The following is an 18,052-nucleotide window of genomic DNA, read 5'->3' on the forward strand; positions in this document are numbered from 1 at the left end:
GTCATTTTAGATTTATTCCCTCAAGGAGAATGATATAACCAAAGAGGAAACAGAAGTAATCTCAAATTCACTCTTTTAATTTTCCAAACCCTAAAATCAATGAAGTCCTTGCATTTGTTGTACCTGACACAATACAAAACAAATCAAACACAAGGAAACCAAAAAATTACACAGCACACTCTGTAAATAGGAGAGTATCTTTAAGGGGAAGGTAAGTGATTAATGAAGAATTTCTTCTGATTTATGTATTATAAATATGATATGTAACAGAAATAGCACAATAGGCACAACATGGACTTCATAACCCACTTATGTTTCTGGAATTGTAGGCTGAAGTTACCTGGCTGAACCTTAAGGTGCATGTGCATAAAGTTTTGCCCACTAGTTTGGTCAACATATAATAAATTCTGGACGCCCACCCTTAAACCCATTCAATGCGACTATAAAGTCTAAAATCTATGCAACTTCTTTGCGTATCAGATGGGTTAAGTTGTGGGGATGGAGTTTCTTTTTAACTTAGATAAGCATGTAACACATTGGGTCATATCATTATATCATTTATCTAATGAGAATGCAAAATGATGCAAGTAACAACCACACTAGAACAATAGTTTTAACAAGACTTTTCAAATTTAGATCTATTCACACCAGCTTTTAACCAAAATTAGAAATGGAGAGCTCCATTTGACATTTGTAGTGCTCATATTGGGTGAGGAGACTACTTGTTTTAACATAACTTTTTGATAATTTTTTTCAACTCAGAAATCAGTCCTAGATGAATAGCTTCCTTCTGATATGTAATTTCAAATTATTTCCAGATTTAACTTTCCTTGTGGGAACAAATAATGTGCAATGCCATAAACAAGTACTATTAAAATCTGTCCCCAATAATTTAAGATGATATCATTCCAAAAGCTGGAAATAATTTGATTTAGAGAATTGGATTTTTCTTTCAAAGGCAAAATAAATTTAAAAATAAAATCTCTAACACATTGTAGAAACAAGTGAAAACATAAGCAGAGAAGTCCAAAGAATAGTTTCATGGAGGGAATGTGGATATCAATTTATTCTATGTTTTCTGTTTGAATATTGAATCTAGTATCAACTTTATGAAGGTTTTTGTGATCAGGAGATAAGTTTTCTTAAATCTAGAATATAGCTTATAATTATAATGGGTTTCTAAAATGTAAATTATCTCATTTTTAAAATTGTCTGATTGGTTTTTATTATGTATGAGTTAAGGGATTTAAAAATTGTTTTCTTTTAGTGATTTTCTTCATAGAAAATTTATTAAAAAAGATAATTAAAATTAACATGACCTCACCAAGAAGAATTCTTTTTACTTTGTAATTATATGTAACATATGTGTAATTATATAAGCATGATACATAATATGTTATATATAACATAATTAATATACAATCTACATTACACATTAAATAGATATATAAATATAATTCTATATTATAATGTGCTTAGTTCATGAACAAGTTTCTCTTAACTATTTTGTAAATTTAAGAACTATTTAATATTCCTTTGTTTCTGTGTACCATAGATTATTAAATACAACTTTTTCAAAATAAGTCCTGCAAAACACTAGTCTACAACAAGCTCTGGAAAAAAGAAGAGTGAGTATATTCTGAGATTAAAGATAATTAGATAAACAACATGGTGTATGTTTCCCTTAAATATTCATAACTAAACTCTTTCAAGTAGTTCTATAGAAAGAAATATTTTAAATTTGGTTTACTTAGCTCTTCTTAAACTTATTTTATTAAGAACTCTTTGCATCATGTAAGTCCTTTCAATGTTTTATAGAATTCATATTTGGTTGGAAAACACAGTGTGTAATGCTGATTTTTTGAAACTCTCTTCTATATTCCAGGATCTTTAATTAACTAATGCTCACATTTCATGGAATTTAAAACGGTAATGATGCATTGTTAATAATGTTGTTTTAGTGCTTAATAATGATTTACTAAGACCATATTCTATCTGGACATATAAAATTATTTAACATGTAGCAAACTATTTTTCTAGTTGCTTTCTACTGTAGTAATCTATAATTTGTCCTGCTACTAGACCCTTCAATGGGAACAATATCTTAAATGATCATTCTCTCCACTTCCAAAAAATACATTGAGAAACAGATTTATTTACTGGAAAATTTAGTATTTTTAGTGCTTGTTTAGTAAGGAAAAAAATTGTATAGTTTATGAGAAATTGTGATTAAAGTAATCACAGGAGGAGGAGGAAAAGGATTGCTCTTTACTCATAGTTGGCCTAAAGTATACATGCAAAAACAATTTAATTACAGTTAAATCTTGTTGTAAATAGACATTTATTTTTTCTACTTCAAAACCAATTAAGGTATTTTGGAAACCACAAATAGCTCTAAAATATGAGATTTTTTCCATGTGTCTTGTCCATAAAATAGAAAAGATCCCTGGCAAACTATTATTTTGAAGCCATAACAATTGAAAAATTACTTTTGAGAGCATTCAGGAAATTTGGTGTGGTACATTTAGAATTATATAGGTATTTCCATGACCATAAATTATTGTAAGTACTTTTGTAGTTGGTTGTTTGGGGTGGATTGGTTTGCTTTTGTGGTTTCAGAGTGATGGAAAATGAGGTATAGATATCTGGATTTTTCTTTCCTCTCCTTTTTGTTTTTCAAAATAAAAACTAATGTAAATAACCAGGTTACAAAATAGTTTGACTATAAATACCATAGATGTAAATTTTCATGTTTTTGAGGATCTAGTAACATTTTGATGTTACTATATTTTTCAATGTTTAGTTTCTCAAATGTATCATATAACTGATTACATTTCCTACTTAAAGAGTTTTGATCTTGCATTCCTTAATTTGCTTTAAATTTATAAACTCTATTAGGTGCTATTTAATTTATATGGAAAAACTTATCAGGGTTCTCTGATATTGATGCCTTAAATTGCTTAAAAATATTTACTCTTAAAAATTATTTTGTGTCATTATTTTTCTCTATTCCAGTGAATATATAATTATTGCCCTTTTGCATTCTTCTTGGTTATGCTATGAGTTATTTTGTAAGAAAAATCTCATTCAATTAGACTCATAAATTTTACATTCCCTTCATAGAAATATTTCCTTCTCTTGTTAATACATATCTACTTCTAATTCAAAAGGAAATAACTGTTCAATTGTGAAAAAGCTACAGCTCTAAAAGATCAATTTCTATCTTTCCAGGTCAGATGACTTGTGTATGGAAGTCACATTTTCATTATCTTTTTTCCTTATTAATCTCATGCAGAATTCCATTTCAGCCTCATGTTTCTTAAATGGAACGAGCAGGTAGGGTTATATTAGAAATCTGCAGACTTGCACATATACATTATAGATAATATTTCAGAAAGATGAAAAAATTCTTTCCTCATAGAATACTTTACAGTATTATTAAAGCGTTCACATTTGACATCATTCCCCTTCCCACGCAAATGTTATGTTTGTATAACTTTATATTTCCAAGAATTTTGTTTTTTAGGAAATTCTATGCACAAAATAATTAAGTGGGTTGCTTTAGAGTGAGATATTTGAATAGGACATTTTTATATCAAATGCCTTCTTTGTTTATGCTGAGAAAGACTCTGTATTAATGTTACTTATTTCATTTGACAAATGATGGTAGCCAAATTGAATAGAACTAATTCCCCAACTGTTCATAAGGAAGTTTTATAATTAATGTTTCAGATATTTTCTCTGCCCGGATACCAGGTTTAGGTAGAAAAGTATATTATATTGTACAAAATACAAAGAACTAGGAGCAAAATCCCTTTACTCAAATCCTGGCTCTGTTAGTTATTAACAATGTGCTCTTAAGAAGTGTTGAGCTTCATTAGCATATATTTTCCCATCTAAAATAAAATTAAAATATGGAACTTGGATTCTTCATCATAGAAAGGGAAATTGAAAACAAAATGGTAACTGAATACATATTTTATAGTTTTGTGAACGTTAGTAGCAAACACTTATAACTTGATAGGTATCAATTAACACTTTTCACTGTTGCGTAGAATCATCAAAATGTGTTCTAACCATGAACATAAATTCTCATTTAGAGTTGATTTCTCCTAGGCTAGTACTTACCAAATTACAGTTTAACAGAACCCTGGTAGTCCTTGAGTTAGATTGAATATAAATTGAAAAATCTCAATTGTCAGGAAAAAAAATTAAACGCACTGGAATCTCTCAATCATTATTTCTGTGCACATTTTACTGTTAAACATATTCCATCTGTTAGTGCTTGGTTGTTCCCAATTTCTAACAGATGAGTAAATGAATGAATGAATGACAAATGCTGATAAGAAAACTGCAGAACATCAGGACATTCTTAGTTACAGATTTTCTCTCTGTCTATATGTAGTTGATTTGATTTTATACTACATTGATAATAACTGTACTTTTCCCCTAATTCATTCAGTGGAGATAAATAGATTCATATGCTTTTCTGCCCAGCTCCTTGTACAGAAAGAACAGTATCTGGAACATAGTAATTACTCAATATGGGTTTCCACTGAATGCTTTTAAGGATTATACCCTCCGAGTTCTTGTAGATCTGTCTGAGATGCAATGTAGGGTGGTAAGACACTTAGCAGATGTACTGTAAGAACAGATTAGGGACACAGCCTTGTCCATGAATGGGAAACACTCTGAGTTTCTTATGGGGGATGGGGAAGTTTGAATCAGAGCTATTAAGCACTTGGGTTTTAGATCACTCAAAAGAGGATTATATCTACCCTCCCCCCCTTCCTAAATGGAATGGAGATTACCCGGTTTATAGAATTTGAAATTAGTTAATTTATTAGAAGTTTCATAAACTAGCTTTTCACATATTAAACACTCTGTTAATAGCAGTCATCATTATCATAAGTTCTGTATGTTAAACAATAGAGCCCTTCCTAGTTAGCTTTAGGAATTTCCTTCATTTACCATCATCAGCATCTGTGACAATATCCATTGGCCAGTGGGCTTGAAAATCATGCCTTCTGTGATACCTGTGATGCTGGTACTAGTGGATCTGAGTCCTGAGTTGTGCAGTTAAATCTCTTGGAGCTCAGCTGCAACATCCAGAGTAACACAGACATGTGGATGATTTCATATCTCCCCTCTCAATCATTTTGCTCCCCTTATTAGTTCAATATTTACTTTATTTTTCTTTTAAATGCTAAGTTAATAAAAATGGGTCTAAAACACTTAATTCTCTCACACTTCTAAGCTTCTATCCTTGACCCAGTTTATGAAGTGAAAGTGTGGACACACTACAACAAGACACGGCTCATCTGCTTGTGGTCTCACACCACACCACCCACATGTGTGCGGTTTTTACCTATGGCACAGGTGACACAGGTCCTGCTACTAGGAGTGTTCACTTTGCTGATGGATTCAGAACACTGTATTCATAGGAAAAGGAGAAGGGAAGGAGGGTTTTCATGCATTAGGATGTCAACAAACAAACAGGTGTGCGGTTCAAAATGATTTAAACAAATTTGAAGAAGTGACTAGAGAATGACAATACAAAGGTTTAAGAAGGAAAAGCAGACATAGAATGGAAGAAAAGAATGTCTGCCTGTGAATGCATGTGTTTTAAGCCAAACTGAATATTCCTGGAATCCTCTTCCAAGATATTTGTGTTCAGACTTCAAATTTCAGATTTTTCCTTTGTCTTTCAGGGTGCAGAAGAGCTGCTAAGTGATGCCTGTACCAGCTGTGTAACTTCTTCCCAGGCATTATGGGATGATTCTCCTCCATGCCATACAGTGCCTCCTCTCAATGTACCTAGGTCAAACAGTGTGAAGTGTGGTCTCCAGTTTGGGGGAACTTCGCATTAATACAGCGGAAAGAGCACTGGACATGGAGCCAGCTCTGGGTGTTAGCTTTCCTTCCACTAAAGTCTTATGGGATTTTAGAGAAATCATTTAATTTTTTTCTGGGAATCTTTCCATGTAATACCAATAAATAATGATGATTAAAATGTCTACCATCACCGCCTTAATTCAGTTTCCACTTTACTTCCCCCAATGGCAGAAGTACAATTTTATGCCCCCCTACACTTGAATTTACTTTAGATCCTACTGCCCCATTGATTGTCATTCTTGTGTTTAAAATCCTGCAACAATGCCCTTTAGAATCAACCCAATCTCCTTAACACATTCTTGAAGATCATGTAGGATCTGGACCCTGCAATAAACTCCTCTGTCGCTTTCTCCTTCCTCTGCATAGATTCTCAAACATTCCAAACTCTTTTAGTGCCTGGATCTGAACACAGGTGCATGTCTCTGTCTGAAACGCCTCCTTCTACTTCTTCTTCAAACTTTCCTGTATTGGAAAAACTCCACAAAGACTTCTTTGATCCCTAGAATCTGGATCACTTGGCAGAGGATTTATTTTCAAAAATTTATTCAGCTATCTACCTCTTCATCACCTGCACTCAGATAACTAATCATGCCTGGAGAAAAATCATACAATCAGCAGCCCCAGGTGGGCTCTCGACATGGCCTAGAAGTCCAGATGTTCAATTATTTTTCTCTAGGAAAGTCATTTTTCCTCAAACAGGGATAGCTACTTAATAGCTCTTTCCTTCTTCTATCTTCCTATACATCATGTATTTCTCTCACTTGCCTCCTACTTCATAGAAACTATAGTTGTCTGGAGAAGAAAAAGCTTATCAAAATGTAGCCCTTGATTTAGCTTCAAAATATACCCTCTTATTTTGCCCTCAGGTGCTTTATTTCTTCTTTAGACTCCTTTTTAATTATCTGTTTTCATTTCTGTGTCTCCCATCAATCTTTCTTTCATCTCCATGTTTCTGGTAAATATTTATGGATCAGCGACAATGTGGTAGACTTCTGGTAGGTTCTGAAAATTGCAACTCTTGCTTTCAAGGAAAGCAGGAAAGAGAAATATTTAAACAATAAATGATAGGTATGGTTTGGTTCTTGTAAGAGGAAAATTTTGTTTTCAAGTTGGTATTTAAGCATAAATCAAGGGATGCCTGGAAATTACCTAGGCAAAGATATCACATTGTATGGTGCCCAGGAGAGGACATGTATGCATATCCAGAGGCCAGAGGGTAGTCACTATTCAAGTCACTGAAAGAAATAATATGACATACACTATATACTTCAGGATGGATTGAATAGGGGGATTAAGACTGTGAGGTTCACAGAAATTAGTTATTGAATTTAGGTATCTATCTAAGATCAATGAGAACACATTTGAGAATTTTAAAAATGGAAAAACATGATCATAATTTACCTTTCAAAAGTCACTTTTATTGTACTAATTACTTTGCTTTCATGAAAGCAGAAGTGAATTTTAGTAGATCAAATAACAGCATATCTCAATAGTCCAGACAAAAGATAATAACCCCTGGGTACAAAAATGGAAATCTTGAAGCTGTGCAGGGAAAATGAAGCTATGGTAGTGGAGAATATATTCCAAGAAGATCAAACAAAAATGGAAAGAACTATAGGACCATTCCTGATAGGAGAGTTAAAAGAAGAAAAATTTGGAAAGAAAAACTGAGAAGGGGTAAACAGAGAAAGGAGAAAATACTATTACGAGTAGGTATTACTGAGATTAAGACAATATTTTAAGGATAAGAGATTAATTAGAAAGTTTACATGGTTTCAAGAGAACCCATGTGATCTCAAAGGGAATGATTGTATATAGAGAAATTCTCAAAAGACCAAGAGTTGGAACACTCCAACATTTAAAGTTTGAGGAAAATGGGGAGAAACCAACAGCTTTCAGGGATATCAATTTATAGTCCACATCCTCTAAGTTGAGTGTGGGTCGTAGAGGTTGACTGAGGATAAATAAAGTACTAGATATGGAAATAACTTGCTATTAGGATTATATGCCTTTTTGAACATCTGGTGTTATAATATAGATGATATTATTTTACTCATGCAGAAGATGTTTAATTTTCTGTAAAATAAGAGTAAAAAAACAGTGTATATTAAATGTTTCTCTATATTTTCAAATGGACTAAACTACCCTTAAAGAGAATCAATCTTTTTAAACTGAAAAGAATGTATGATATTTATAAACAAATAGACTTCTTTGAAACTTGCATAATATTGAAATAATGTCTTTGGGGTTGACATAAAGAATATCAGACTTTGTTTTAGCCTTACTAAAAAAGGGATGAAAAATTTCCTTTTCAGATAAGAAAGCTTTTCGCTGGGAGAACTGTGGTTTTAACCCAGAGCCTCACATATACTAAGCTCACACGCTATCCTTGAGCTACATTCACAAGCCCCAAGAAAGCATTAATATGATGTGAATGCCTATGAGTAATCTAAGAGACAACTCAAGTAATGATTTACACTAAAATTCCCTCTATGTGTAGTAGGAGTAGCTAAATAAATTCAGTGTCTCTGTTGCTAATAAACACTTAATGGGTATCACCTGTATCAGTTTATAGTTTCATATAGGTTTGGTGAGTGAAATCCAGGATTAATATATCTTTTTTGCATCCTGGCTTACTGATGTGCACATATTGTCAGGTTTGGTAAAAAAAAAAATACTGCTTACCCATGTATCTATAGTTTGTGTGTAAGTAGGCGAATGCCAACCAGATTCTCATGAGATTCTTGAGCCAAGCAAATAACATGACAAATGGCTGGAGAACAAAATTAGGAAGACATCAGAGAGATCCTTGAGGAAGAAGTCCCAGTTTCTTAAGCACTAACATTTCAACATGAACATTTCCAAAATGTATATTTCCTAGGCCATTTGGAGCCAATATGCATTCTCTGAAAACATGGTAGGTTTCAAAACCTCATACAAAGGGGAGAAAAAGCTATTTTGCCAATTATAGCAAATTTTTCATAGTTTTGCACAGCTGTAATTTAGGCCAGCCCAATGTAACACCATGCTAATCCCATACATCCACTCTATGAAAATCACTTAATAAAATAATTGCCTCTAAAATACATTAATATAAATGACCAATTTAACAAACAGCTGAATCCCATATTTCTTTTTTTCTTCTACAAGAAGGGTTGCTTTACCACAAACATCTTGGAAAAACACGGGTTCTCCCATCTGCTACAAATTACTGTGAATGAGATCCTAGTAGTCATATTGCCTTTTGTCTATTCTGGGTGCATAAAACATACAATCCCAAGTGAAGGTAAATAAGATGCCCTGCCATTCTCTGTATGCTAAGGAGCTCACTCTGTTCAATAGACCGCAGTGCACCCTGGGAAGTGTTGGATCTATGCCTGCAGCTCTATTTGTTTGAGTAGCTCATCTTGAAAGCCTGCCCAACCTCAGCTGTAGACTTGGAAGATACAAAGCAAGCAATTTGGATTTTCCAAATCATCAGTCTCTGCTAAGGCAGGAAGGAGTCCAGTAACAACAAAGACTCCTCTAATTCTTAAGTAACCAACCCCCATGGGACAGGGATCATCTGAAGAAACTCAGCCTCTTCTGTAAGCTCATTTAAGTATGTGCATGTGTGTGTGCGTGTGTGTTGTCGTCTCCATAAGGGTGACTGAAAATGCTCACTATCATTTCCCAACATCTGTGCCTAATGCTGCCTTTCCAACACAAACTTCCAGATTTTGTGTCACAGCTGCGGCAAGGCTGGCAATTGGCATAGCAAGAAATCTCCCCCTCGTGTATACTGCATGAAGCATCCAGTACTATTGCTAAGAGTTCAAAGCCTTTCTCAGAAGTAAATCTTCCCAGGCAATGCCATGATGTTCTCCAAAAGGTTTAACAACAACTGTGAGTCTGATCAGTTGTGATGAAGGTAAGACAACATCTGAAATAAAAGCAGTCACAAATACATGGTATCATTGTTTTGCAGAGCAATGCAAACTGAGGCAATATGCCTAGAGATATAATTTAGCAGGGCATGTATCTATGTTTGGTAAGATAATAGGTCTGTTATATAGGTGCACTTATTCTGTATTAAAGTATATTAGGAAAGTTTTCCCTGCCTTACAGCAAGATTACTTGATACGTCCTTTATTTCTAGGATTTCATAAATGTAAGTCAAGTCTGGATTAATAAAAGAATAAATAAATGTGTCCTGCTGTGTATTAAGAGCATATAAAATATGTTAAATTCTTTTGAAATAGAACATTTTGAATGAGAATATTAAACTGCTTAGTCAGGCAAGGTGGCACATGCCTGTAATCCCAGGAATGTAGGAGACTGAGGCAAGAGGATGGCGAGTTCCAGGCAAGCCTTTGTACTTCAGCAAGACACTGTCTCAAAATAGAAAATACAAATGGCTCAGGAGATAGCTCAGGGTACAGCCCCCCTGGATTCAAATCCAAGAACCACACACACACACACACACACACAGAAAAAGATTATATGGTTTTGAGATGTTTAGGTGTGTTTTTTAGAAACCATTTTTTAAAACTCAGCAAATTTTTATTCTGTATATGATTTTCATCTAAAGAGTTAATCAACATCAACCGAGAGTCTATGAAAAAAAAAATGCACACATATATACCAAGAATTACAACAATTTGGCCAGCACACAGAACCATATAGTTAAAATAATTACTCATTTATACTAAATGAACTTCTGACACAATGTTATTCTCACCCTTATTGCTACAAATATGCTTATTTAAAACCATGTGTTATGATTTGAATATGAGGTACTCCCAAAAGTTTCTCTGTTGATGCAGGAATATTTGGAGGTGAAATGATTGGACTATGAGAGCTGTAATGTCACCAATCCATCCTAGTTGGGATGGACGGAATTGCTTATAACTATAGGCAGATGGGGCATGGCTGAAGAAGGGAAGCTGCTAGGGGTGCATCTTGAAAGAATGCTTTTATGTGACCCCTTCTTCCTCTCTCTGCTTCCTGGCCAGCCATGAATGAAGCACTAGTGTTCCATCACACCCTCCACCATGATATTCTGCCTCATCTTGAGCCCAGAGCAATGGCCTTTGCTCACCATGAACTGAACCTCTGAAACCAAGATCCAAAATAAACTTTTGCTATTCTAAGTTGATCTTGTTACACAAGTGAAAATCTGACTAACAGACCATGCCTCTTGAATCCTGGACGCACCATGATTTTAACATAGTCATGCCCATGTCAGAAACTTGACCAACTTCTTTTTAGAACTCTGGTTAATCTCAGACACTTTGTGTATTTCCTCTATTCTGTTATTTTACTCTTACCTTATTCAAGACGTGTGTTCATATTTGCATATGATGAATAAGAAAATCACTGGATACACTGAAGAAAATTTTTACAATTGGGCTTTTATAAAAGTTAATTTCAAATATGTACACATAGTCTCTGTGCAAAGCATTTTATCTTTTCCAGGAGGATTTTTAAGAAAAATCAAATATATTCCTGGCCTTAGAATAGTTTAATGTCTAGATGTAGTGGAAAATAAGCACAGAAGTTATTTATGCAACAAAATTCATTAAAAAGGTACAGAATTTTTTGAGGGCTGGGAATTTATGTTTTTGAGAGTTTATAGATTATATGATCCTAATTACCATATCCAAATCCCATTCTAAGACTATCAACCATGAAATTGTGGGAAAGTTAGTGGACATTTATCATTTTTGTTTGTGAAGTAACCTTTCAATTCTTTTGTGTAAAAGCACTTTCTATGATTAATGGGGTAGCCTTGTAATCTAAAAAAGTCAGTGTCCTAGCAACTGGGCTGGGCACATTATGCAGGACAAATGGAATAATTCTCTTGATTATTTTCTAAATCTGATAACGAGGATTCCTTTGGTTAACTGGAAGAACACCATTAGGATGTTAAAAATCTTGATTGTAAACATGTAGAAATAACTGCATAGCCAAATTTAGAAAAAAAGAGAACAGGAAAGAAGATCCTGATCATGAAAGGTCGTTGATTACAGTTATTTTTAAGCTAGTTTTCTTCAACTTTTCAAGAAGTTTTTTAATGTGAATCAATTAAATCACCTTTGCTTTTAAATTCAGTTTTGTTTGAATCATGTTTCTGTCCCTTCTTCCCAAAAAACTCTTACTAATAGAAGCTAATGGCTTTTAATTCTTGATGATAATAGATTTTTTTTTTATTCTTTAAGAATGAAGAGTTAAAGAAAAATACATACAGGACACTTAAATTTTAACTTGAAAACCCCCACTGACAGGAACCAAAAACAGAATAATAAAAATATCTCCCAAATATCTGCCAGGATACAGAATCAAATTAAATAGAAAATAGAGTCCATGTAGTAAAATATGAAGGATAAAGAGGAACACAGAAAAAGGACACAAATCAGCAATTATATATCAAGATGACATTGGTAAGTTCAAACATAAACATTTTAATATAAATGTAAATCAGTAAAATATACAACTTAAAAAATCTTAGTTTGAATAAAAATGCAAAGATCCAGTATTATTTATATTCTATTCATAGGAAAGTCACCCAAGGTATAATTTTAAGATAATTACAATACATGCATTTACTCCTCCCTTCCCTAAGATGGGTATTTTTATTGGGTAGATCAAGAAATATAAGATTTCTTCTAAAAAAATTCTTACATTGACTATTAAGGATGGGTGGTGAAGAATGATGCTGTTAACATGTAAAAGTCTTCTAATTCTGCAAGAAAACACAGGATGGAACTGATAAAAGGATTGATTATACCTTGTCCAAAATGCAAGTGCCACTTCCTCTTATGTGAAACTCCCAGAACTCCCAGCATAGCAAACAATAGTTTTGGGGCATATCCAATTGAACTCCATTGAAAGATTTTTGAACATTTAAGAAATACAGTAACACCACTTGCATACCCCTTTTGAATATTTTTTTTTCTGAAAAAATTTTTATTAAAAAATAAAACAAGAATGGCAGAAAGCTTCAACACACACACACAAACACACACACAAATACACACATGCACACATATACAGTCATTGTATGGTACATATATAAATATAAATATATATAAACACATACAAAAAAGAGGAAGATAGTCTATGATATATGTATATAAATAAACATATATGTACATACACAGATATATTGAATAAACATTGAATGACTTAAATAGAAATTATTGGACATAAGCCATGGTACAGATCAGATATACAGGTCTAAATCTTTAAACATTTATTCAGTACTGCTTTTTTGAAACTGCTTTTTCAGTTTGTTTTTAGGAACATCAGCATTATTAACTTTTGTTATAGGCAACTTTGAGTTGAAACCAAATTATTTCAGATTCTATAGGTAAATGGAGATGCCTGTTACACTGGTATCATATTTGTCTTTTGAAAGCTGCTAACATTGTAGGATAATTATATCAAGCTAATGAAGAACTCATCACTTAACATACTTAAAAGTATATCAATATATTCTGCTCTATAAAAATATAATAAATACAATTATTATCTACTTAAAATTAAAAATTAAAAGCTATTAACGGTGCCAGAATATTCAAATAAATTTATACTAGAATGTTTACATGAACATTTTTATAGGTATATTTTGTAACATTATAATTTCTTTTGAGTTTTGCAAAAATCTTTTCATAAAAGACATCTGCTCATATGAATCATTTTCCATACTGGATAAATCCATGATTTCTCTCAACCTCACTCCAGTAATTTTAAAATAATTTTTAGCCATTTTGACTAATTTGAGTGGAGAAATATTTATACAGTTATATTTATTTTTATAATATTTATTTTTATAATATTTTATAATATTTAATATTTATATAATAACTAGAAAACTTTGCAAAAAAATTCAGGTATTTTGGAGACTTAAAGATTTAATTCTCAATTGTATTTATATCATCCACCTATAATCACATAGTTATTTCCTCTTCTTGAGTATAAACCATGAAGATCTCCATGTATGATAAATATTCTTTTCTTTGCCAAAATTAAAACAGGTTGTTCCAATTGTTACTATGGTAAGCCCACTATTACTATGGGGCCAGAGTTCAACATTTATTCTTAATTATTGTGGCATGTGGTACAGGAGAAAAATGTCAAATAAGACCCCACATTTCTGGAATAGGACCATTACCTAAGTAAGAAATACCAAAGAAAGAGACATTGTGAGAGAAGTTATGTTGTAGATGTATAGGGTATTTAATTATCTGAAATATCATAATTATTGTCATGTTCACTTATTTTCCTGAGACTTTCTAGTGTATAATTATATATAAAGTAAGATACTTCATATTCTTGAAAAAACATGAATTTATCTATTTGAATCCTGTTCTTGGTTCCTTTAGTGACACTATACTGAATCACACACCTTGAAACATTCTAAGTTTTGAGACCAAGCTATATATAACTCCATTTGTCCAAAAAGTTTATACACACAAAATAGGGATAAAAGAAAACATAGAAATGGAAACAGTTCATAAGTCCTTCATAGATAAAAATGAGAGACAGAACAATTTATTTGATTTTTTTTTTTTTTGGTGGTCTTTGTGAGGAAAAACAATGCAGAAGAATTATTTCCATTTTTTAAAAACTTTTCTAAATTCTAGCTATAAAACCATAAAATCCACTTAGAGTCATTTGAGAAGGCCAAATTTCATGGAAGGACTACATAGTCCCTGGGTAAGAAAGTACATGGGGGCTGGGGATGTGGCTCAAGCGGTAGTGTGCTCGCCTGGCATGCGTGCGGCCCAGGTTCGATCCTCAGCACCACATACAAACAAAGATGTTGTGTCCACCGAGAACTAAAAAATAAATATTAAAAAATTCTTCTCTCTCTCTCTCTCTCTCTCTCTCTCTCTCTCTCTCTCTCTCTCCTCTCTCTCTCTCCCACTCTTTCTTTAAAAAAAAAAAAAAGAAAGTACATGGGTTCTAGTTATAGCTCTATGAGTTGGGTCTTCAAGAACACCTTCAAGATGATGCCCAGCATCACAGATGTTGTTTTTCATGACAAATCAGTTCTACTCATTTGCAGAGCTCACTTCAAATTCCAGGCCTTTATGGAAGATTTTTTTGAGCTGTAATACCTTCACCCCCAGGTCCTCCTACAATCCCTCTGCTGATACCACCACCATATAAAACTTGGACAAGAGGTGGTAAGACAAAACTTGGTAAGAGGTGGGAGGGGGAACTTTGGAAAATTCTGGAACATAGATGGTAATCAAATTTTTCACAGGACTAGAAATGTTACAGTGCATAGGAAAGCATGCTGTGTCATAAAAGTTGAGATCATATTTGGGTACTGAGCCTTATGGTATGAGATAATACATAGTCTCTCTCCTACCACTTGTTTTTTGAATAAAGTTTTATTGGAACATCACCTGGATTATCTCTGAATACATTGTCTGTGATGCTTTCACATTATAGTAACAAGAGTTAAGTACTTATAATGGAGACCACTACACAGTAAACAAAAATTAAAATATTTTCCATCTGGGCCCTAACAAAAAGCTTTCAAACTCCTACTTTAAAACTATGTATCTGTGACTTAGACTGAGAGGGTAAAGGCCTGATCTTGTCATTTTCTTTCTGAATCTCTTCAGTAAAGACAGAATCAACTAGAGTATTTGTGATTTTTTTTTTCACCATTATAGCAACCACTTTATCTATGAAAGCTAAGAAGTTCATCTCCATAAACTACAGATAATAATTTAAATAACTTTTTTTTGCCACTGTCTGCCATAGGACACTAATATCACATGTTCCATTGGTAATGAAATTCACTGAAACTTAATCACAGAAACTATACCAAATCCCAATCATTCATGGTCCACTTTCTTGTGATAGTGCTTAGAACCAGGACTCTAAGGGACCCATTAAGACAATTAAAAAAAAAAACAAACTCTAGATATTTCAAACAAATAGAATAAATTGCCCATAAAGCCATTGGAAGAGCCAGAAGAGCAATGAGAAGAAAGTGAGTAATAAGAAAAATTAATTATTATAAATATGTTTAGAACTTTCCTATACAATTGAGCTGATGGTGATGGACTCCTAGAGGAGCCCATGGTCCCACCATGAGGACATCCTGGAACACCATTGTCACAGGCACTGCCACACCCTGGGAGAAATATCTCATCTTTTCTCCACCCTCTGATATCCCTCAGGAGACTCCCTGCATCAGCGCTAATGGGAAACCCCCTGTGAAGAAAGTGCTGGAAACATCTTCCATCTTTCTACAGGCTTCCCCCCAGCAGATGAAAAAGAAGCCACTGTAAACAGAATGTAAACTTAGGGAGCAGAGGGACAATGGGCAAGATGTGGCACAAATTCTACTTTTTCTATAATTTTCACTTAATAAAGATGGCAGGTATAGTTTCACCAAACTATAATTTTGGAAATAAGTTTTAAACCTAGCATTTTGCCTATAATAATGTATTCAAAGGGTATTTTTTATATAGTTAATGCTTTATTTTTTTTCTAGAATGGTGGTAGTGGTTTAGTGGTTTTTTACTATTGTATTCTCTCTTTTTAAAAAAATATTTTTTTAGTTGTAGTTGGACCCAGGACCTTTATTTTATTTATCTATTTTTTATGTGGTGCTGAGGATTGAACCCTATGCCTCGCACATGCTAGGTGAGTGCTCTACCGCTGAGCCACAACCCCAGCCCCTCTCTTTCTTGAAGGGTTATAATTTAGGTATTGGACCACCAAATTCCTTGTCTTGTCTTTCCTACTTCACCGCTTTCTTTGTCTTCTGAGTTCTGTGAGAAATCCCCAACACCATCTTCCCACACTTCCATTGAGTTTTCTATTTCTGATATTATACATTTAATTTCTAAGGTATCTTTTCCTTTTATAGTATCCTGATCTGTTTCAGGACTATTTCTTTAGCTCCTAAAACATACAAAGTTTCATCCACCTTATTCCTCTCTTTTTCATCCCCTGTTTTTCATACTGAATGTCTTCCTCCAATTTCTAGAGGACCTTTGATATTCTGTTTATATTTAGGACTGGAACATGGAAGAGCTGGTAGCTCGGGATGTGTGGTGGGAGTACAACCAGTGGTGTTTGCTGGAGTATTATCTGCCTGGCCGCTACTATTTGAGATTCTCTCTTGTCCTAAAGTCTAAGTTCCTTCATTTGGGCTAGTCAGATTCCCCAGAGATGACTTTTCCAATCTAGAAAATATACTCAAGTCACTGCCTACATATTCAGAGACAAATTTAGGCAGAAAGCAGGAAATATCAACATTTGGGTTGTAAAAATTTACTTGGTTCCTTATTTTTAGCACAGAATTTCACATGTTGCATATTATCCTACTTATGTCACCAAGTCCATTCAATCAATTCATTGAATGAGTGCCCAGTTTTCTATAAGATTAGTGAAAGGGTATTGCCCAGCTATGTGGAAAAGAAGGATAAACAATTTCCCAAACGAATTTAAAACTGTCTCCAAATTTTAATTTTATCTTTATTTCTATATCTAAAGATATTTAGTATCACCAGTTGCTGGAAATATAGGAAATTTTGTAGTTGCTCTCTGACTTTCCCAAATGTGTGCCAAAGACTCGGTTATAGTTTCTATTTCATTTTCCACTTTAATCATTTATTTACATGCTTTTGATCTTCCAAAATATATTGTCTCCTTTCCTATTGCTTTGTCTTTTCTGATTTATGCCTTACAACTATGTCATTTTATTAAAGATTTTTAAAAGTATGAGAGAAATGCATATGCTAAATCTATGATCACTAACTAAAAATTTTCACCACACTATTTTAAATATCATTTTACGTACATATAAATGTACGTGTGTGTGAGAGTGAGTGTGTGTGTTTGTGTGTGTGTGTATCTGATGTGAAACTGTATGTCTGGCTGTACTTGTCAATATCAATAATTACCTTCCTCTTGAAAAAGCTTTCTTAACTGCAAAAAAATTTCAGGAAAGGAAGTGGATACAAGTGTCACTGTCAATTCTTCAAGTTTCCAAATTTGAGGATGCTCAGTCATTTTAGGTGTAGGTTTTTGGGTTTAGGCATTGAGCACTCTGCTTCCATTTCTATGTGTAAGCTGGCTAGTTCCAGTTTTTCTTTTAGATTTTTTTCCAAAATAAAAAATAACGACACATTAAATTCTAGAT

Source organism: Marmota flaviventris, chromosome 7 (assembly GCF_047511675.1).
Source record: "Marmota flaviventris isolate mMarFla1 chromosome 7, mMarFla1.hap1, whole genome shotgun sequence".
NCBI lineage: Eukaryota > Metazoa > Chordata > Mammalia > Rodentia > Sciuridae > Marmota > Marmota flaviventris.